General features: G+C 35.1%; 1 protein-coding gene across 5 annotated transcripts in view; it reads right to left on the reverse strand.

The window, feature by feature from the left end:
- Window positions 1–23,033, reverse strand: part of RALYL (RALY RNA binding protein like) — a 405,043-nt gene that overhangs the window by 138,650 nt on the left and 243,360 nt on the right. The gene's annotated exons all lie outside the window — the stretch shown is intronic.

Below are 23,033 nucleotides of genomic sequence, written 5' to 3' on the forward strand. Positions count from 1 at the left end.
AATTAATCTTTTTCATGCCTATGTTTACTTCTGCATTACCTTTCAGTGATTTAATTTGGGGAAGGTTATTTAAGCATCATTCTGCTGCTGGTTCATTTTTAAAGTGCCTCCATTTTCCACTAGTCTGTTGAATCACAAGGTCATGGAGAAAAAGTGGCAGCACTGTATGATCTTCCACACCATTTCAAAGAATCCAGATATCTTCCTAATGGGAGCCCAGGAAAGGGGAAGACATTTTGCCATACTGGGGAGATAACATTCAAGAAGATGCCAGTAGCAGTTATGGAGCTGACAGGAGGTGGAAATTCCAGGTCATTCAGCAATAAATCTGCCTTTAATAAAATTGTGTGAAAATATTTCTTCATGTTTTAGGAAATTCATGTTTTGAGGTGTCTGTTATGTTTGGAGATATTGATGCCAGATACCACAAATACAGAAGTGCTGCAGGAATAGAGCCAAAGTATAGTGACTGAAGTGTCTTAAAAACTGATAATAATAACCTCACTGCTGTTTAAAACACATAGTTAGACAGCAGGTCTCTAAATTACTCAAAGAAATCAAAAGCAAATATCTTTGGCTTACACAAAAAACAATAACATCTGGTGTCTATGGATCATTCATGTTTCAGTCAAAGACATGAACAATTTGCAATATTCATCTAAAACATTGATATACAGTTATTTTCCTAACAAAAACAATTAAAAGAAATTAAAAGTAATGTCTCAATCTGCCAACCCTAAATTTATACTTTTTAAATGTTTTTTCCCTCTCAGATATATCAATATATTTTTATATCTCCAGTATAATCATGTGTAGCTTTGTGCACCATTTAATTCTCCTTTCAGTTGTTCAGTATTCACATATCCTCATATTGACACACCTCTGGCTACTGAAGTGAAATTTTTACTTTATATTGGCTCTATTAATCTGACTTCCTCCTTCTCTCAAAATCTGACCACATATCTTTTCATTTGTTTTGGATTTGTATCAGCAAAGCTGAGGATAAAGTGTAGACTGAAGAAAGTGAAAGCAATGGATAATTTTTTGGTATTTCTTTAGTATTTCATCTAGAGTCATCTCAAAATGACACAGTTGAAATTACACCATATCTATTGTTGAGGTCAGCAGAAAGGTGGGAAATTGAAAAGCATATCAAAAGTAACAGGAAGGAAAAAAAATAGGATAATTATTCACTGTTAAGCATATCAGAAGATAAAATATCTGTACCATATAGAAAGACCCTGCAGGCCTTATACATAAATAGCATTGTGCAGTTCATATCCATTGGAGTCAATATTTTTGCAGCAATTTAAATGAGCTGATGATAATTCCACAGTTGTCCTGCTCTGTTTTTCCTCTGAGTTAATTTGCAGTGAAATCATGTCTGTGATCTTACTTAGACTGCAGACATCTGTGGTCTACCTTTAAATTTGATGCTTCATGTAGCAATCTCTTCTTGCTCTTTTCCTTCTTCTACCTGAAGGTTCTCACCCATATTATTCAGTTCAAATTTTTCTTCTTTCATTGATTTGGCAAGATGTCTTCAATCTTTTTTCTCAGCCCACATTAGCTCTTCACTATAAAACTCAGTTCTTTTTCTTATCATTAATATTTAATTTTTTTCCCCAGTTTTTATAACGTATTTAACCTAGTCATTTATTACTAACTTTCCATATTATATTATGCATAGCACATACAACGAGATGTGTATTGTTTCCATTGATCTTTCATGCATTATTCTATTACAACCATGTCTTTGTATGGAAGTATCTTGACAATGGTATGATATAAAAAAATAAACCAAATGTTCATTTCATGGGATAAAGATTAATTTATTTTAAATCAATGATTCCTGAAAGCACAGCCTTTATTGTTTTTTCTTTGTGCTAATTGTAACTCTGATTCTTCAGTCACTGAAATGCATTTGCTAAAAATGTCTGGTGAATCATTCTAAGTCTCTTCGTAAAAAAAATATTGCAAGAAAAAACAAAACTTGAAGGTGCTGGTTAGCTTTGAGTGGGCACAGCTGCCTGCTGTTTCTCTGTTTTACTGTTTTCTGTTAGAAGAGTTTAAAATTCACTTTCACACTATTACAGCTTGAAAAAAGTCAGAATCTTGCATATGGCTAGTTAAATGCTGCAAGCTTAGTGAGATGGGAAGAAATGAATGTAACCTCTCAGCGACAAAGTTCACCTGGTCATATGAAGCTTATTACTTTTCTACAAGGATACCTCTTAAATGATTTCAACAGTTTGAAATGTTCTTAAAACAGTCTTTTGGAATGAATTTTGTCAGTCGTTGCTGTTGGCACCAGAATTAATAATGTCCACATCTGCACATCCCAAAGCTCCTCTCACTTTTCTCTCCTGACCATCCTACTGGTCCCAGTAAGGAGGTTTTCTTTGAATACTATAATAAATTTCTCAAACTCTCTTTTAAGAAGAGGAAAAGGAAAAAGTGTAGATATTGTAAAAATATAATTGCTGACATGAATATCAGCATTATTACTCATCAATAAACACTTTGCCTTGGTTGTATCCTCAGTTTTTTTCTACAGGGAGAACAGATCTTAGACAAAAAAAGAAAGTGGAGGAAGCTTAAAGTATGTTCTGTCTTTCATTGTTTAATTTAATGCACCCAAAGAGTCTTTTTAGGTAATAACCTTTTATACTTTCCACTATGGTTATTTTTATAATGTCAACTAAGAAAATATTACATCTTTGAATATGAATTAGGGTTTCTTTTAAATAAAGGATATATGTAAGGATCAACATTTAACTTCTTCCGAGTAGTAACGATTCCTTGATACAATTAGTGATGTATTAAAATAATACATGCACATATTTTACTAGTATGTATTTGGATAATTATCTGATGACAATGTTTTTTAACATGATGTGATATTATATAAATAAAATCACTAATGTCACTTAGCTTCTTAGGCAGGTGTGTGGTAAACTATTATGTTTATGATGTAATGAGGACAGAGCTTAAAATATTGGCCAAACCATACCTCTGCCTAAAACAGTAAAATACTGAACAAGCTGTGGCAGTTTGAATAAGAAAGAGTAAAATTTTTGTATCTAATGCCTACATCTGTAAGTTAGAATCAACAAGTTCCATAAGTGTTTTTCCAGAGACAACAAAGCTGGCTAGAATTCCCAAAACAGATCAGAAATGAAGACTAAGGAGAGTGCCAAAGAATGAAAAGGTTTATTAAAATGTTACATGTAGACTGAGGGGTTCAATCAGGTGCTTAAACATTCATACCTGGCACTACTTTGATGATTTATGGCATCTGAGACTTTCAGAGAGTGCCAGAAAATATGGCACTGCACCTGTGGGAAACCTACAACCTTCTGAAGCAACTTGTTGAAGCCAAAGCCATTTTATGTGGCTCTAAGCAAATATTTAGGCAGCTGAACCCCACACAAAGAGTTTTATATTCAAACCTCCCTCTGATGACTGTCATTATACTCTGACTTTTTTATACTTATTGTCATTGTTTCAAAGTGGTCCCAACTTGAGCTCTCAAGTCTTGACCTTGCAAGATTATGATTGACTGTAGCATGAATTATATAGAAAGAGAAAATGATTATGACTGAGAACTGAGTGAACTCAAAGAGGCTGCTATTAGTATATAGCCCACAGCTGACTGTGTGTATCAAGAAATTGTGTGGATAAAAGAGAAATAATGTACCATAATACTTTTAAATCAGCAATACTTCCCTTTACTAAAGACAAAAAGCCTGTCAAAGTGTTTTAAAAGACTTCCTTTACTTCAGTCGATTTTTACTCTGACCAAGTGTTTGTATCCAGAACAACATACAGTTTGCAAGATTTCATGTTTTCATCCAAAGCTGCATTAGAAGGAATTTGCTACATCCACAGCATTTCCATCATCTAGAAATTTAGGAAAAAAAATCAGAAAAATGTTTTTGCTTTTCTGGAGCTGTTGGATTTTTAGAAAACTCTTTGATGTTTCTTGTCTCTATTATCTTCTACATTTCTGATTACCTGTTTTACCCTGAGATTAGCTCAGTTGGCTAGAGCATGGTGCTAATAACACCAAAGCTGCGGGTTTGATCCCTGCATGGGCCATTCACTTAAGAGCTGGACTCAATAATCCCTGTGCATCCCTTCCAACGCAGAATATCGTGTGAAATTCCACTTTTCTTCAGCATTATCAGACAGTAATGACATTTCACCACAAAAAATTCTTTTTGAGATAACAGGAGAAAGCCCCTAAGGTACTGGTCCAACTTTCACCATGGGCAATTTTCTCTTCTTCAGTGAAGCTTTCTCACTAGAATTTCATTTTTCTCATTGTTATACTAGCATTTATCTTTGGTCTTTAAGAAATTTACTGTCAAGCTTCCCTTGTTAGACTGAGGTCTTTGTATCATGTGTCACTATTAGCATTTAACCATATGATCACAGAAGTATGAAACAAGGCCTGACACCTTCTTTCCCAGGTAGGAGCCCATATTGGCTCTTCCTGCTGTCCCTTTCCCAGTTCTCAGCAGGTTCTCATTCATCCAAAAAGAGTTTTAGAAATACATTTCAAAGTTTAAAGTGTCACTTCCTACAAATGTAAGGTTGGCATCAACATCTGCACTTCTGAAAGTAAAATTGTTATCTATTAGTAAAGAGAGAAATTTCAAAGAGAGACAAAAGGTTAGGGGGAAAATCCCAAATCAACCAAGTAGAGGTACTTTATAACCGTCCTTGAATACATGAAAGTTTGGCACACAAAAAAGCCTCGAAGAAGCCATTTTCTCTGTCTCTGGATGTTAGAACAGCCATGGATATAGACTGTAGCAACAAAGATTTAAATTAGTTGTTTGCAAACCAACTTTATTACTGGTTAACAAAGCTATCTGTTACATAAGAAGGGTAGAAGGATTTTATAAAAGATTAAGTATCTCAGAGAGAAGCCTACCTAGGAGGAGCCTACCTAGGAGATGGATAAGATGGCATCTTGTATTTTTTTTCCAAGCCTTATTTCTGATCCCATATGCCCAGATTAAATATGAATTGTTGTAAGATTCAGCATTAGACAAGATTTGGTCCATGTTAGTCCTTCAGCCTGCCCCATATTAATGGAGCATTTCAGACAGCTGGAGACTAGTATGACATGGGTTTGACACCAAAAAATGGGAAGCATGTAATGTCCTGTACCTACTTTTAAGGAATCCTGAAAGACCAACCTCCGCTCCTGACAGTGGAGCAGCCTTTTCAACTGGGAATGAATGAGACCACCTGTGGTTGAATCCTGCTTTGTATCTTTCAAGCTACAAACACTGATCTAATAACTCAGGCGCCTATAGATACACATTATGAATACCTGTTAGAATTGCATTGTGTCCTCAATTACATTAGAGTAGCTTTGACAAATTCGGAGGAGCTACAATGCATGGATATGCTGTAAGCATGAACCTTCCACTTTGCAATTCAGACTGATGATTTTGCACAATGAGTTGCTCCACAACATTCGTCCCAGTTCCAAAGACTGACAGGGGTTCTAGAGCAATCTGATACTTTCACAGCTTTAACTCCCTCCTTATTGATCATACTACCTTATATAGCACTTAAGTGAAACTTGGCCAATTCTATCATGTTCCCTCTTCCAAGAAATAAGTAATACAGTTATCAATGCCTGATAGTTCTTAATTTTCTCAAAAAGTACCAGGTATAATAAAATATTCCTCTGTTAAATGTCTGAAAAACAGCTAAACTTCAGGCTCAGAGTTAGATATTCTATATGGCAGCTTCTACAGTCGAAAAACACATCTTCCTTTCTGCTTTGGCAAGTGGAAAAAGTAGCAAACCAATATCAGATGAATACCATTCTGACTCCTTTTATTTGCTTTACACCTTCCTCAGGATCTAAGCATGTTCCTGCTCTCTTAGATTAGTTTCTTTCCTAAGTCATCTCAGTTCTTCACAGATTTGTTCTTGGCTAGTTTCCTTTAGGTTTTGAGCAATTTCAATGTTTTGTTTTGGTTTTCCTGACTGCTTTTCATTTCATCTTTATTTTAGCCAGGTTTTAAACAGCCCTGACAGGTTTAAATTTGTTCTTCTACATGCTTTGGTTGCTAGTTTGGCTGGGACATTTCATCATCTTTTTCATCTCGAGGTTGTCAACATCCAGCAACAATATTTAGTTACTTTCACTTAGTTACTTTCAATATCTGAACACCTGTTTAATAACTGAGACAGTCTTAAGAGATGTTCTGCTTCAAATTTCTCAGATTATGGGACTAAAATTTACTTCCTTTACATTAAAAAGAGTTAGGTTTATGCCCCAACTTTTTTACCAAATATAAAGCAAGATTTCACACAAAACTGTATTTTCTTCAGGATTTACATTAATATAGTTCAGAATGCAAATGATGTATAAAGAGGTGGTCTCCATATTTCTGATTGCTAAACTATATCTTAATAATTCAATTTATAAGCCATAATAACAGTAAAGCTTCCCTATATTTTACCTTGTAGCAATCCTTTAAATGATCACAATCTTTAATGTATCACACAATACACCAAAGTTAGAATTTACAGAATTTCCTAAATAGAGGAAAAACTCAATCTTGAAGTTGGAAACATATTAATTTAAAGAAAAAATTAGAAAAATGGCTATGGGCTTTACAGTAAAAAAAATTATCTGTGCTACTTACTAGCACACTAAGAATTCAATTAGGTCTTTGAAACAATTCCTAATATGTCTAGAATTAGCATTTCAAAATGTAATACTTTTTATCTGGTTGGTAATTTTTTAAATTCTCATGGAAAACTGTTAGAAAGACACTAAGTATTAGCATTTTTTCTTTCTGGCATGATCCTGTAGCAGGCACCAGTTTCCATCATCTCAGAGCTGGTAAATATTCAGGATCCTGCAAATATAAAAGAGTAGACAAATACCAGATGTGGAGCCAAATCAGATGTGCTGAATCAAAAAAATATTTAAGCTTTTAACAGACTAACAAGTGCTTAATTGTGGATTTAGTACAAAATGTTCACACATATTTCTAGAGAAACAAAGTCTGAATATTCATGAGAGATTTAAGAAAGATCTTTCTATCAATCTATCTTAGAATCATACAATCATAGAATTAACTGGATTGGAAGAGACTTCTGAGATCATCAAGTCCAACTCTTGATCCAACCCCACTGTGATTACTAGATCATGGCACTCAGTGCCACATCCAGCCTCGTCTTAAAAACCTCCAGGGACAGTGAATCCACCACCTCTCTGGGCAGCCCACTCCAATGCCTGATCACTCTCTCTCTATAAAGAACTTCTTTCTAATGTCCAACCTAAACCTCCCCTGACAGAGCTTAAGCCCATGCCCTCTGGTCCTATTGCTGATTGCCTGTGAGAAGAGACCAACCCCCACCTGGCTACAATCTCCTCTCAGGTAGCTGTAGAGAGTGATGAGGTCACCCCTGAGCCTCCTTTTCTCCAGACTAAACAATCCCAGCTCCCTCAGCCTCTCCTCATAAGACTTATGCTCAAGTCCCTTCACCAGCCTGGTTGCTCTTCTCTGGACCTGCTCCAGCATCTTGATTCTGCTTAAGTTACAAAATCATTCCACTTCAATATAGATAGTTGTTTTTAATGGGAATTACACCCACGGTGTCATATTCTGCAAACAGATGATATCCATTTCAATTTGATTAGACTGACATGCAATTAAATGCTGCCCTGTTTTCCTTTTCACATTGGTTTTAATTATCACAGTCGTAAAACACTTCAGCATGCCAAATTTAATGGGACAAACTTTCAGAACAGAATCCACTCTTGCATAACCCAAGAATATTTCAAAAATTCATGTACCTTGGTTCTGCTTAAAGGTTAAGAAGCACTTGAATATCTCAAGTTTTACAGGCATAACCATTTGAAGAAACCCTTTGCTATCATCACCATTGCACTATGAGATCATCCTTTAAAGTTTTTATATGTTTATTGAAACAGCTTTAACACACATTCAAAATGCATTCTCAGTTCTTCAGTCTGTTGAACGTTGTCTCCCTTTGCCTCCAAAACATAACAGGGAGAAGTTGAAAACGAACCTCTTGTAAACAAATGAGGCCCTTAAAATCTCAGTTCTGGGCTCACAACAGTGTAAACTCATTATGTTTTATGTCATAGCCAATGAACAGTTGCTGCTTCAACCTTCCATTTCAGACTAAGGCTTTTATAACAACAATCAAGAGAAAGCTGAAAATGTTCTGCTTTCTTTTCTCATTGTATGGGATCTTTCTTTCTCAGTGTGTGGGACTCAGGACAATTTTAGTCATAATCAATCAGTGCAATAGCTGGTTTGAGAGGGAGAATAAGGCCTTTAACAGAGATGAAAAGTAGAAGAAGATTGATTTTTGGAATAATGGAAAAAGCTGTATTGTAGCAATTCACCACCAGACCATGCTAAAGGTTGCACTGTTGGCATACATCCAACAACATTCTTTGAATTACAGGGATGTGCAAAATACCAGAATGACTCCAACTTCCCAACTGCTCCTACTTTTTGTTGTGGTTTTTTTAAGAGTTCATGTGCATGTTCCTATGTGGGGTGGCAAGATGAGGAAAGTGCTAACAAGAGGTTGTTACATTAAAATTATTAATACATCTGATTTAATGTCTTAATTAGATTAGTGGATGGCTGGGGAGGTGACACCTTTTCCCTGAATTCATGGGTTTCGTTCTTAGAATGTGCCAGCTATATTTCAACTTCTCTAAACATTAAAACTGGTTCAAAGATAATTTCTGAAACAGTGGTATCCTATAGAGAAACAAGGTTTTTTTCGCTATGCTTATAGCAAGGTGAATTATTTCGTTTTGTTTTAAACTCAAATCAAGACTGGTATTGCAACACGACAGTGCTAAGTAGCATTTAACATTTTTTCACTGAAATACTTTGGATATTGGAAAGGATATGAAACACTTAAAACACATTTTGCATTTAAAAAACCATGGCTGATAACTAGAAACTCAACATTTTACAGAAATTTTTAAAAATCATGAATAGTTAAAAACAGCATCAGAATATGGGTTTGCATGATAAAGTACTTTCAAATCAAACATTCTCTAGTGAGGAATGTTTCAAAATCAGAAGAAGAGGAAATTGGAAAGACTAGTCCTTTTCACCTTGAAGTTTTACTACTAAATATCAGATTATACTATGAATTAACTGCTAAAAATGCACACAGCAACTCTTTTCAGTATTCAAACTCAGAAAACAGAAGTGTGTTCTCAATGACCTGATAATGAATTAAAAAGACATGTCTGTACAGTAGAGAAGATAAAGAATGCTTTTTCCCCTTGTGCACTTAGCAGGAAAAATGCTTTCTTATTAAGGTAAAGAGTTAAGAAGCTGAACAAAAATGTGAAACTAAGGTATGAAAGATACTTTATTAAACTCTACTCTAAAATAGTAAGCAATGACAAACTTAGTTGCCAAGTTTTCTATTCCCTTTCTGTGGCACCTTTGAAAGGTAAAATCATTTCTGCTAGTATGAGAATAGCAGCTTCTGGAGTTAGTCTGTTTAAATAAGATACCCAAACCATAGGGATATCCGTAGTACTTTTTGAAAAATATGGCCCTGGATCACTACCATACTTGCAAATATGTGTTCTTGGTTCAGCTACACCACATGAAACATTTTTTAATGAAGTTTGGCTTTTACAGATAAGCAAAAAACCCCCTCTGTTATGCTGCAGCAAAATAAGAGAGGGATTTAAGAAAGGCAGTGTTACTACTCACCATCTATCTCCAGACTGAAATTCCTGCTAATGTCTTAGAATATAAAAGGTGTAGCAAATTATTTTGAAACTAATATTCACAGGATCCAGTTTAACTGACATTGCACTGAACATGTAGGTCCCTCCTGCCATTACTGAAAGAGCAAGGTGGCTTCAAAAGCTTGCACAAGGTTGGTCATAAGTGTTGGCTACACTGACAGGGTTTCTTCAAATGATAAAGATAAGTAAAGTCCCAATTCCTCTCAAAAAAGATTTCTTTCGTCCTGCAAAGCAATGATTTAGAGAAAGAGGAATTACAATTAGAATAGATAAAAATGAGAACCTTTGTTCTGAAGTATGACAGGAACATTGAACTTTGTGGGAGTCTAATTGAAATCAGACAAAACCTTAATCAGCCAGCTTCTTCTTACACAAAATAAAAAAATGCTATGAATAGTCCACATTTTACACTGAGTCCAAATCTCTCATTTAAGGCCACTTACACATTATTGTTTGGAATGTAGACTCCAGCCAGACCAGACTCAATTCACTTTCTGAAAAGTACATGAAAACCAGTACCATGTAATTTTGCTATCTTATAAATCCAATATTTGGACTATTTCACTCGCAAAAAAAAAAAAAAAAAAAAAAAAGTGATGAGTCCTGAATATTATTTATTCTGGAGGGATAACTCAAATATTTTAGAAAACGAGTTTTGGAAAGTAAATGTCCTGCTGTACTTGGAATCAAATGCTAATAAAAAAAGAACACGAGAATATTTTGATTTGCTTTTCTGGTTGGCATTAGCGTAGTCCCAGTCACCTTTCCTGGTGGTTTGACACTTTAACTGTGGGTTCAGTGGCTTCATCTGAGTGAAGGACTTGACAGTGCTAGATTTACAGTTGAACTTGATGATGTTAAAGGTCTTTTTCAAACTAAATGATTCTGTGATTTGCTGATTCTATGGCTAAAAGGAAATAAATAATTATGCTTTCCTATTTTCCCAGGGAAGGAGGAGATTGACTGAACCTGGCAAAGATTCATAGCTGCTTGGAAAAAGTGAAACAGAAAAACTACAAGATCATGTCAAGAATATGATGAAATCATATTGATCCAACTTTAATGTAAAACACACATAATGAAAACTATGATTGACATTTCCAGTACCTTCCAACAAATGCAAAAATAAACCCATGTGAAAAACTGAGATAGAGTTAACTGATATAAATAGTTATTGCAGAAAAGCATGGAATTTTCTGAGCTGTACTGCAGACCAGAAAAAAAATAGACTGAAATATTTCTTTTGAGAGTTTCATATGGCTTCTGTCAACACTACAGCTGAATATTTTGAACAGCAATCAAAATACGTAGGATTTTACCAAACCAGAAGAGAAGACTTTGAAAATCAATATACTGGATGGAAGGGTCCAGTGTAGAAATATAGTCCTGCCAAGTGCATTTTTGACAAATTTTCCAAGAAAATGTAGATCAGTGCCACAAATGCCACAGCCTCAGAATATGTCACAATTATTCTTAAAGAGATTAAGATTTTTAAAGAGTCTAACAAGATGCAGTTCTATTCAGTGACACTTGTTGAAGCTAATAAACTTCAGTGAAATAGTTTTTCATATTTTAATAGAGGAATTGGTTCTAAATACTATCAAATTAATAACCTTTAAAACACATGGCTTTGGGGAAGGGGGAATAAGATTATTATATTTCTTAAAATTTATCAAACAGGAAACATCCAGTGAGGTTCAAGAATGCACTATTTTTATTATTGGATTCAATAGGAAGAAAATAATAAAATTTTCAACTGCTCTAAATTAGAGGTTATTATATGTCTTAGTTGCCTGCATTCACAGATGACTGAGTTTCATGATGTGGGAGGTTCCATGTTATGCAGAATAAATCCAGGGAAATCATCAATTATTTTAATTTAAATTAACTGAACATTTGGCTCACAAGTCTTGATTTTCCAATTCAGTTAACTTAGCCTGATTTTTCCAAGAAAGATAGGAATTTGATCTGTAATTGATATCTCTGGCTAAAGATATGACTAATCATGCGATTTCACTGTCCAATCTTTTCTTTTTTGGTAATATCATCATATTGGAAGTGTTATTGAAATTTTCAACGGGCTCAATAATTCTGAAGATGATTGAACTAGAAAGATATTAATGTGCAGCCCTTCAGGAAAATGTGGAAAAATAGGTGTCTAAGTTTAAACAAGAAAGCTTCTAGGAATTTCCTTAATAATTGCATCTATAAAGTGATCTACCCTTAAACCACGACCTAGGATCTGTCCTAAGACACTAGCACATATAGAGAATCACGTTACACAAAATAAAATACTTCAGAGGAAAGCAAAATTAACTGTTCTTAATGATAAATATAGCTTTAAAAGTTCAATTCATAATGCAGGCATATTTTCTTGCCATATAGACTTATAGATAATGTAAAAGAAGTTTTTAGCATTTGAAAAGAAATTACACATATTGAAACATCATCATCACTGCTTATTATAAAATGAGATTGCTCCATTCCACCTGAACAAATTTGTCATTGCATTTTAAAGTCTCACCTCGTCAGAAATCTCTGCAGCATTTCATAACACTTCAATGTAAAAATACAGCAATTTAAAACAAATACATGAATTTGTCTACTAAAGCACCATTAAAACCCAAAAAAATCCCAACTACATGAACAGGTGAAGTATTCAATCTCTCTTAGGAAGTGTTAAGTAATTTAAATAAATGGAAACTTTATTAATTAAAAATTATCTTTACTTTTATATCCAAAGTTGCTTGTAACAGGCAACTATCAGAACCAGATGCTATACAAAAAAATTACATGTTTCTTCTAGGCTCCAAACTTCCTTTAAAACTTGATTCTACATGTTAGTTGCACCTAATCTGTAAAAAACTGGAAGACACAGAAAGATAATCTATGCTAAATTTGGACCATCCTCTATTGTGTGTAATTGATATGTATAACTCACACAAAGAAACTAGTAGGACATAGATGGAATATCCTCATTTAACCTTTTATCTTAAAGGTATACCAAGGTATTCGTTAAATCCTACCCAAATTAGCAACTAATTGCACTCCAGTGAGCCTCAAAATCTGGAATATGAGACACCTATACTCAGATCATGCTAATAACACACTAAGGCAAATCAACTAAAAGGAAAGTAAGGATGAAAGGTGATTTTCCTCCAAATAATAGGCAGTTGACCATTGTCTAAATGTGACAAACATAGTTTACTTTTGCACCTACGCAAAAGAGATAATGACACTGCATCAATGCATAATAGTAATGGGACAGACTCAGTACAAGCATTTTTAACACAAGGCAGAGGGTGTGGCCTTCAGCTATGGCCCTTTGAGCTAAGGAAAAACTTAAAAATAATAAAATGTTTAAACTTTTATCTCCAGACTTTCTTAGAGGAGCAGTTCAGTCTCACAGCTTTGTCTCCAGTGCCATCTGCTGACATGAGCTTCCATTGCAACTCCAAAAGCAAAAGGTTGCTCCAAAAGCGAATTCTGCTGAGTTTTGCACCGCAGTAGTTGAAGTTACTTTTTTTCCAGAATTATACTTTTGATTAATTCCAATTACTTTTAAAAGCTTTATGTTGTTCTTTATGGACATGTGGGTGTTTTCAGTAGAGCTACTTGTCTGTATTGCCATCATACATTAAAAATTAAGATGTTTAGAGGATTCTGATTCTTCTTAGTGCATTCAAATGAGGAAAAAGAGCAGCTATCTGAAAATCTTCAAACTGCGTTATAAACTGAAATAGACCTTTAATTGATAATAGGGAAAAAATAATTCCCATGGTATACAGCTCTGGGCACAGTATGATTAGGTTAGTTACATTCAAATGAATATTCAATTACATTCTGAAGTTGTAATTTGACAATTTAATTGTTTGCTCTGATCTTCTGGTTTTTAGTTAGGTTACTTCTTCACTCCTTGAAAACCTTTTACACCTAAGGAAGATCTTGGCTTTTAATCACACTGCAGTTGAAGAGGTCTATCACCTTAAGTGATAGGTGGGGACAGTGTGAGTGGGTAAAAATGCAAATATTGAATTTTCCAGTATGAAAAAACTGGACAACACATACTGGGAAAATAGGTGTCTGGCAAGCATTAGGACAAAACCATCAATATTATTTATTATTAAACAAATATTACTCTTGTTCAAACTCTGAGGCAGCTCACCAGAATTTTTACATTGATCTGATTTTTATTTGCTTACTCATGAGACTCTAAAAGAGGAATCAGAGTCCTTATGTGTGTTTTCTCCTTTGACACTGCGTCCACCTTCTTGCATCACTTCCCCTTTCGTTTTACTGTATTCTCACAGAAAAATGAAGAAACCTTGCCATCTTGTGGTCAATGGTAGTTATTAGTCCAACAAACTAAAACATGAAATAGGCTGCATAGACTACACTGGTCACCATATGGATATCTGCAAATTCAGCAAATTTAAGGAAAAACACAAAACAGAACAAAATTTTTAAGCTTAAAGAAAATGTCATACACTTTTACCAGTTTTTCAGAGATTATAATAGAAAGGTCTCAGAGCAAGAAACAATGAGATGTGGTGTGTGAGATGTATTTTTTTTTTTAAAGTCATCTGATGAGCTCTCTTAACCACTGGAGATACAGTGAATATTTTCTTTTGGCAAATAGCTGACATTTGCTAAGCAATTCTATCATCAATTCACACACCTTCATCAAGAATTTAGACTTAGATGAGTTACAAAAACCTGTTAAGGCTGCTATAGATCAGAAAAGTAGCTGTTTTCATATTATCTGAAACCCCAAACATGAGAAATATTTAAAAGTTACCACTTCCACAAGGAATCCAGAGGATAAAGGCAGCAAACTTTGCTGTCAGATGCTTCTCAGAAGATGTGGACAAGTGGTAGTGGCCACCTTTCTGCCTTAAGGGTAGTGCCCAATGAGAAAAAATCTCCAGATGTTATACACCTAATGAAGCAGCTCCTCTCTGCCTGTAACTTGTCACAGTGAACAGCTAAAAAGGACATATCTCAATGCTCTGATTATTTGTACCTGCTAAAAAAGTTGTCAAAATTATTTTTATAATTTGTGCAGTCAGATAGTAGTATATTCCCCTGACCACCCACAACACAAGAGAAATAAACTGAGATTCATTTGACTTATACATAGACTTGACTGACTCGTGACCGGGTTTCTTGAAGAACAGGTTGTCTCCACTGCTATGGTCTTGTAATTTTTCTCTTCAAGTCTTGCAACAAATTCAGTGGGGATTTGCATACAAACCCATGAGTTAATGACACTTTTCTATTAATTAAGAAAAATTCTAAAAAATTCTCTCAGTTTTTATGTGCTCTTCTAATGACAAGCTCTCATGCAGGCCCTGAAATAATGAAGCTTAATGGCAGTGCTCCAGAATTTCTGGATGTTGAAAACCCATGGAGAGTTCTTGAAAATAGGAACCACCTAGGACTTTTCTCTTGCACCAAAGACTAACTATCATGGAATAACTCGTGTCAATAAACACTTTTATTCCAACACAAGGTAGCTGCAACCAGAGTACTTATGAAAATGGTCCTTAACTCAAGCCTTTTTCCAAACTATGACTTGATGTTGCCACATAAGTGATGGTTGACTTAAGCCTAAATCATCCCAATATGATTCTAAAAATATATGCTCTATATAGTTGAGATCCTGAGCTGGGGATGATTCCCCAGTTACCTTCAGGTGTGGCCAAACATTTTTACCTCCAGATTATAGAAGTGACCTTGGATCTGAATCCTGAGTGGAAACAGTTATGAATGATTTTATTATTCATAGTAAGCTTGTTATGCTCTTTTATTATAATGAAATTTCTGTCTCAAAAACAAACAAACAAACAAACAAACAAAAACCCCCCAAAAAATCCCAAAAAACCCCACCTTGTTCTCTGTCACCTACTCAAAGAAAAGAAAAAAAGCTAAGGAGAATTTGTTGAGAATTCAATAGAATTTAAATTTTATTGAAGGAGGAAGGGAAACATATCTGTGGTATGGTTCAAATGGTTCTGGAAAGGATTTTTTTTCCCTCATTCTATTTCAATTTCCATTTCTGTTTCTATGGCTATAGTGCTTGTACTATAGTACTCTATAGTACTCTAGCTAAAATTAGGACATGAAATTCTGCATTTGTTATGTGGTATTTGAGTTCTGTTCAGGTGAGTTAAAAAAAATGAAAACTGCATATTTATTAATGACAGAGAACTTCTACACTGTTAACAAATGAAAAGATACATTGTAAGTAAAAAATTCAAGTACAATGAAACCAAGATCGATTCTACCCTACCTGGAGGCAATGGCACACAGGGTAAAACAGCAGATTTATTTATAGGAAATTTGCATGATTCATGAAATTTCTGTTTTAAAATTAAAATCATAGAGATGAAATTGAAATAGAGGTAATTTATTTGAAATCAGAGAAAGCAATCATTATAATGAAGTTATTCACGTGTAAGAATGATAAGGATTATATTTGAGTTGAGGATTTAATTTAATATCTAACCTAGCAATTAGTTTCTTTTCTTAAATATTAAGAATTATGTAGACTGAATCTAGACAGTCATATTCAAGCCTCAAAACCTCTTCCACCTTTTCCACTAGTAACATATCTGAAGAACTCATTTGAAAGCTTAATTTATTAAGAAAAAATAATGAAGATAGTAACAACCATACATAGAAATATAAGCAGAAGTATATTTCATTATCACTCATAACCATTGTTGTCTGCACATAAAAAACAGTCTGAAAGGTACAGACAATGTCCCTGTGGTTTGGCTAAAAACAATTTGATCACAGGAAGTATTTAGCAAGAAGAAGACTTCCGTATGCCTGGATAGAGGTGGATAGATGGAGTAGAAAAGAACTGAGTATGGCTCTGGGACAGTGCAGTCACTCCTCTGCCTTACCTCACTGGAGCCCCAGGACAAGGATATAAGATATAAGGATATAAAAATATAAGAGAAAAAGGATAAGATATAAGGAGCATCAGACATGGACCAAATTTAATTTTCCCTAATGAACAGTTTAGTATCCATTTATCATGGAAGACAAAGGATTTACAGTAGTCTATGTCAGAAGTAAGGATCCAAAATCTCAGTTCAAAGCATGTGTTGCAACAAGTTCCTAAACATAGGCAAGCTTAGGTCCCCAAGCTTTCACCTGAAAAAAATCTAATTGTAGGACAAAAATGAGTCCTGACACATTCCACCACATTTGTTCATTTGAATTATGAAGGTTATCATGAACTCACAAGCAAGCCATGGAACTTGCTTAGACTATGGTGCAAATAAAGACTCACAGCCTAGCTTGAAGATATCTTTTGATTATATATCTATACACAATTACCCTTGTCAAGAAGTTGAGCAAAATTCACTGTTTCCTCTAGTCTTGACATATTTTAAGGAACTTTTATTCAAATACTATTTTCAGTAAATAAAAAAACTATGTTTACCAGTTAAGAACTTACAGTTCTTTAAAATGAATCATTTTGTCTTTCTCTCAGGCTAGGTAGAGTTTTGTTTGCTTTTAAGACAGAAAGTGTCCTAAAAGAAATGCACTTTATGAAAGCTCAGAAAATTGTTCTGAAAATTAGTTACTTCAGCACAGGGAAAGTAAAAGCTGAATTCTCACTGCCTAGAAATGGCCATGTGTATTGGCTACCATTAAACATAAGTGGCAAAATTATTTGCCCTTGTTATATAGTTTATACTGCAGAATGCTAGCAGCATCTTAAGAAATATTTGCAGCTCACTTGGAGTAGTACTTGAAATTTGAGCAAATTATGACTAATATAAACCTGTTTTGATTAAAGCTGTGCATGTTCTTTTTATAATGTAAATTTATAATGCAGTTAATACATTTGATCACTGAAAAGAAATCAGTTGGGTAATATACAGTGAAACAATATAAAATATAGTCACCAGAATGAATAACATGTAGAGTAGCTCATTCACCATTCAACAGCTTCTTCAAAGGAACCTTAACTATTTTGCTTTTATACATATCTATGTCCATTGGAGGGTTCTTCTGTACCTAGATCTCCAAAACGCCCTTCAAGTCCCTTCCTGCAATAATGCAGGGTGAATATCTCCTATAGAGATTAACATTATGCATGGTAGTGCACAAAGGTAGACCAAAAACACAGAACTGCAAGCTTTTCGTACAAAATAATTAAGTTTATGGCTGACAAGAGAGTAAAACTGAACAACTAAAAAATATTCAGCCATCAGACAGCTGAAAGATTTTTTTTTTTTCAGTTCTAAGGAACCCTTCTCTGGGTGTTTAGGACAGTCAAACCATGATGTCAAGGTTCTTCCCAATGAAATGTCCTTTTCTGTGAAACCTCTGCTACTCTGAAAGACGTAAAACTTCAGGACACAGGGCTTGCCTATTTTATTATGTTTTGATGGATGGAGTCAGAGGATTACATAGTCATAGGATGGTTTGGGTTGGAAAGCACCCAATGGATTGTCTAGTTCCAGTCCCCCTGCCATGGGCAGGGATGGCTTCTACTAGACTAGATTGCTCAAAGTTCCATCCAGCCTGGCCTCAAATACTTCCAGGGATGGAGAATCCACTTCTCCAGGTGTTCTCTTCCACTGCCTTATTACCCTCACAGTAAAGAATTCCTAACATCTAACTTTAATCTACCCTCTTTCAGTTTAAAGCCATTACACGTGGGCAGGCAGTGTCAAAGTTATAAATTCTGCTGAGCTGATTGAAATTAAGACATCTTGTTTCTCCTTGTAGGAGATATCCTACATGCATTTTAAACATCATTGTTAAAGAACTTGAGGAAAGAATGAAAAGGATCCTTAGTACAGCTTATGGGTAAACTGTCACACCCAGAGCAGTGGGGGAAAAGACAGTTAAAAACCAGAGGATACCAAATAAGCAATGACTGGAGAGAGTAGTCAGCATTGCTTAAAAGGAATCCAATCAGGGGAAAGAAAATAATAATTAGTACTTTTCTCTCAGCTTTGTAAATATCATAATTAAGAGCTCACACATGCCATGACTGGAGTTTGCTACAAAATTCACCCTGTCACAGAAAAGTGCTCTGGAACGTCAACTTTATTTTTGAAAAGAAATTGTCTGACTCATCTAACTGCAAAGGGCCAGCTAATAATGCTCAGCTGACTTTTCAGAGAGCTTGAAACAATGGTTCTGATAGGGGCTAATTGCCTCGATCACCACACTCAGGGCTCTCTGAACCTGCTGCTCTACAAGTTAATTATTTTTCAGTGTAAGACAAATACAGAATTCAGTGTGGAGAGAGTTCATTTTGCCATGGCCAGAAGCCAAACATCTGCTTCACTGCTCTGCTTCATCCTGTTATTTTCTCAGTTCCTTTTTTTCTTTATTTTCAACAAAGTACTGCTTGAATTTTATTTCCTCCTTTTTTTTTTTTTTTTTTTTCCCCACCATTACACCAAAAAAAAAACAAGATTCGAAAACAAGTAGGGAAAAATATCCATTTTTTAAACAGGGTGTAAGCAGAACAAGCAGTTCAGATTTGGCTACTACACAGCTCAGGAAGTAGAGGAGATGTCAGAATGGATCTGACTGAGATGCTGAGCCATTGAAGATCAATATAAATATCTGCTTTCACATCACATACAGAACAAGGAAGGAACACATCATGTAAGGGTAAAGCTGTCTGGCCTATAATAATATGACTGCGTTGATGTTTTAAAGTTACAAAGAAAATTATTCTCATTTGGAATTTAAAAAGCAACCTCCATTGTGTATTACATGATATGTCCTTGGGTGTTATACTTGAGTGCTGAAGACTTTACACAGAGGATAAGTGTTTCCTATCAGGGAACATCATAGGTGTCTAGTATACCTGAAAAATAGATCAATTCTTTGTGTAACTAGACAATGATTTGAGACCTTATTTTTAACCCTGACAGACTATATTAAAAGAATTGTGTTATCACATTGAATTTCAAACTCATTTCCAGATTAATTTGTAATAACTGATCTTTCATAGATTCCCTCATAGATCTGGACTTTCTTAACACCTGAAGCTCCCCATATTTGGTAATATATTAGCAAATGTAATTGAAGATTATATCAGATGGTGGCAGCAAAGGACTTTTCCTATGTTTGGACTTCAGCGGTGTGTATCTAGCACACCCACTGCTCATTTCGTGTTTTTATTTCAAGTACCACCTATGCATTGCATTTGTTTCAGCAAGAGGAAAAATAGCAAGCATATGGTTTATTGCTTGTTTCTCAGACAAAAAGCCCTGTTGAAATTGGGTGTAACTCATAGCATACTCATATAAAATAGGAAGAAAAAAAAAGGTAAATAAAAGCAAACAATACACACAAGTGAATAAAAGAATGGAAAAATAACTCTATGATCCCCCAGACAGTGAGAAATTCCTTGGGTGTTTTTGTCTAGGTGTTAGAAGAAATTATAACACAGACTGAGGTAATAAGTGTTATTTTCATAACTAACATTATTCTCAGTATGTTTGACATAAAATGATTGCACTGACACAACAGGCAGGTCTCTTTTCGTGCACTTGCTAGGGCTCAGCTGCAAGTCAAGAATCAAATCTGAATCTAGAACCTGTAGGGCATAGGAGATTTTCATTATTTGTAGATGAGATTTCATAGTTTAAGAGGCTGAAGATGGATGGCCCTGTTCAGTTCTGTTGCTCTGCATTATGCTACAGGTCCACAACTGTGGGCAAATAATTAACAGCAAGGTCAGATATTGCCTAGGAGAGAATTGAAAACGGATTCAGGAGAAGAGAAAAGGAAAAGTAGTATTAAATTATTGTTTAAAAATTAATAGAGAAAAGAAAAAAAAAAAGGAGAGAAAGACAAAAAAGAAAATCAGCAGTGGAAGCTGTTAGCTAGCCTGAAAACTGAATAGAGCTCATAACATATTCTGTTGCCATGCGCCAAACTAGTTTTTAGTGTTTCTTTCCAGTTACTATTCAGATAACTGGCTTACCAATAGCTGAGTTTAGGTGAATTTCTATTTGATATAAGAGTGAAGTTTGGATTTAAACTTCGGAAACAAACTCTGATTCTGCATACAGCTTTCATGTGACTGGACATAATGTGTTGGCACAGAGCTTTAAGGACTTCAGGTGTCTGAGATTACCATTGGTCAAGCAGAAGAAATGGGATGACTGAGGCAGTATATACTAATTAATCAAGAAATTTAGTATATCCTTTCCCAATTACACCATCTGTCCACCTCCACTCTGCAAATTTCACTCAGTTGTCGATAAAGGATCAAAAGACCTTGTCACCTCCATAGAGTGAACTCATTGAATCCACCAGGGGTTGCCTGTATCCCTCTGTCTCCTAATTTTTCATCCCAAGCACACACACTGTCTACTACCTGACTGTCATCCTCTGCATTTTAAGGACGCACTGACAATCTCCACACATGCTTTTGATGAAGACTCTGTGCTGTCTCCTTCCCAAGACCTCTGCTGCTCTAATAACTACCAGTACCCATTTCTAGGACCAACATTTGTCTCACTTTCCTTTCTCTACCACACGAAAATTTCTGGTGATCTGTTCCTTCCATAATATTGTCCCTACATCCTCCAGCATACTGTATCTAAGTATATGGCAAGATTTTAGTGTGTTTCTGTAATTCCTACATTATTTAAATTTTTTTCTCTAGTGGAAAATGTCATATAACATATCAGTAAAAACAACTGTTCTGAGAGCACTGAGATGATGGAAAGTGCTAATTATCTTTATCTTGGATATGCAGAACTGCATCAGTTCATTCCTTGGTTTATGAGCAATGACATTAATGCAGTTAATTACAGTAGTTGCTAGGTCTGGTGAGCCAATTCAAGACAAAAAAATGGTTCTTTGTGGTCTTCTCCTCTGTATTTCAGATTTCTTTTCCACATCAGCAAGGTCCTCCCCACTGTAGCTCAGGTCACTTCTCTATGCCTTGCAGTTGGTGAGGCATACAAGTATTCACAAATGGCATACAGAGTGATGCACTCAAAATGACAAAACTGACATTGGTTGTCTAGTGATGAAATTGTCCTTTGTCTGAAATTCTGATAGAGGTGTTTGGATAGATCCATTCAATTGAGTAGAATGAAGTATTATCTCTCTGCAGCTTCTAGGCCCACTTTAGACTGCCACTATGCAGTCCCCTCCATGACGAGGGCTAACTTGAATTCTGATTCAGACACTGTGTCTTTTTTGAGCTCTAAACAATTCATCCAAAGCGTCTTCCTTTTAAACTGCTGTGGCATTGAAAGCCTCTGCACCATGACTTCAAATAGCCAATACGTTATGAGGAAATATCTGCATCCTCCATCTCTCCCCATCACTTCTTCGTCCACACAGGGAGCAACCATGATCCCTGCACAGCCACCTTAGATGTGCTATGGCATCTGGGGTAGCTGTCACCTAAGCTTAGTATAAGACATCTCTGCTGAAAATCAATAAACTAGTGAGGAAACAAGCTACTCTGAACACAAATAGTAAGTTTAAAGGTAGAGGAATAAAATGCATCAATCTTTCTTTCATTATCAGTATGCCTAACTGAAAAACAAGCATTTGAAATTCAAGAAAAAGCATTCTCTTCTACCCTACTGTTTTACCAAAGACCTCAGCAAGACTAAAGAATTCTTCTGAAATAATAGTTGCACAGAACATTTCATGGGTATTAAGGAAATATACATGATATAGCACCTAGCATGATATTACATACAGACTCCATGAAAATCCCAAAACACCAAGAACAATATGCTTTACATCTTAGAGTTCCTTATTTCATTAGCTTATTTCATTTTATTTTGCATACATTACTAGTTTGGTCTGTGTAAGAAATCATTCCTTTACCTATATTCTAAATATAGGCTGTGCATATTATTTTCAAATAATGAAAATAAACCAAGACTAAAATATATTTTAAAGAAACTACAAGGAAATGATAATGACACTAAAATAAAATGTGCATGCATTTTAAAATACCATCAGTAGAAAATAATTCTAAAGTATAATAAACAAAAAATGGAATTGGAAGTCAGTAATGCACTCAGTCAGTACCTGGAACAACTCAGACAGAAAAGAACCAAAGTGTTTCAGATAGCTACAGTTAAAACCCTTCAGATACCCTGGAGAAATCCCAGAACACAGCCACAACTAATGAAGCCCAGTGATGCAATTTTATATGGTTAAAAAAAAAAACAAAACAAAGCCATATTTTGGATTTCTG

This window comes from Myiozetetes cayanensis, unplaced genomic scaffold (genome assembly GCF_022539395.1).
Source record: "Myiozetetes cayanensis isolate MyiCay16 unplaced genomic scaffold, myiCay2020 scf1, whole genome shotgun sequence".
Lineage (NCBI taxonomy): Eukaryota > Metazoa > Chordata > Aves > Passeriformes > Tyrannidae > Myiozetetes > Myiozetetes cayanensis.